This window comes from Frankliniella occidentalis, unplaced genomic scaffold, assembly GCF_000697945.3.
Source record: "Frankliniella occidentalis isolate FOCC.00 unplaced genomic scaffold, Focc_3.1 Scaffold327, whole genome shotgun sequence".
Lineage (NCBI taxonomy): Eukaryota > Metazoa > Arthropoda > Insecta > Thysanoptera > Thripidae > Frankliniella > Frankliniella occidentalis.
In genome coordinates this window covers 368,757-369,852 of record NW_026267450.1, presented here as the reverse complement: position 1 = coordinate 369,852, position 1,096 = coordinate 368,757, and positions in this window count along the sequence as shown.

Here is a 1,096-nt window from a genome sequence, read left to right as displayed (position 1 = left end):
TGCCTCTGTCTGGACAAAAGCAGCGCCAAACTGTCGCACCTTATCGTACTTCAGTGATCAGCACCAGCAGGGTGTGTCGGGGCCTTGCTCTGGACCCCATGGGAACGACACATCCCATCCACGTGGATTCCATGGGATCTTCGTGGATCACGTGGATGAGGATTGGTCGACCACATATCCACTGAATATCTATGTGGATATTAAGTGGTAGTCTTCACCTAGATCGAAAATGAAGTTTCCACGTGGATACTTCCTTTCGTCGTCTATGTGGACACGTCCACAACATATCTACGTTATTTAAAGAGGGAACAATCTACCTAGAAACAGTATGGTATTTCCACGTAGATACCTTATATTGTTCTCCGCGTGGACTTACACCTTACCTATCCACATGGACGCAGCGAGGACATTTCCATATAGACCTATAACACCAGTATTCTTCATAGATATTTCAGTCAGTAATCGATGTACGCACTACTATATAGATTTCTGTTTCATATTTTGTGTCCTTATTTATACACGACTAAAAGCAGGAAAGGGCAAGCTGTAACTTTGCCATCCCTATAGCAACTACGTGGATAGGTCGTGGATGTAGTCACGGGTACCTTGCCGAATATATAGCTCGCAGAGAGAGGGTGTGAGCAGATGCCTCGGTGGCAGCGTGGTTAGCGGCACCGTCTACCAAGCGACAGGTCTAAGGTTCAACTCCCAGCAAAGGTACAGTAATTAACTTCTCTAATGTGACTGAAATTAATACAAACGTTCAAGTATGGTCAAAGAAAACCAAAACACCAAAAAAATATTTTTTGGATTTTGAAAAAATATTTTTGGGGGAATGGTACGTGGATACAGAGTGGACAATCGAGTTGATACATCTATTTCTTATCCCCGTGGATTCTAGTGCCGTTTGGCACTCGATGGTCGAGTCGATGGTCCACGTCGACTCCATGTATTTTGCCTACGTTGTCTCCTCATCGACTCGATGTGACTGTTCCCATGGGGGACGGGGGGCGTGAACAGCGCGCGGGTGACGATCAGCTCCCTAATGGCCATTAGCAGTTATGAAGAGGCGCTTAGGATCCTGTTCTCGGCCCCT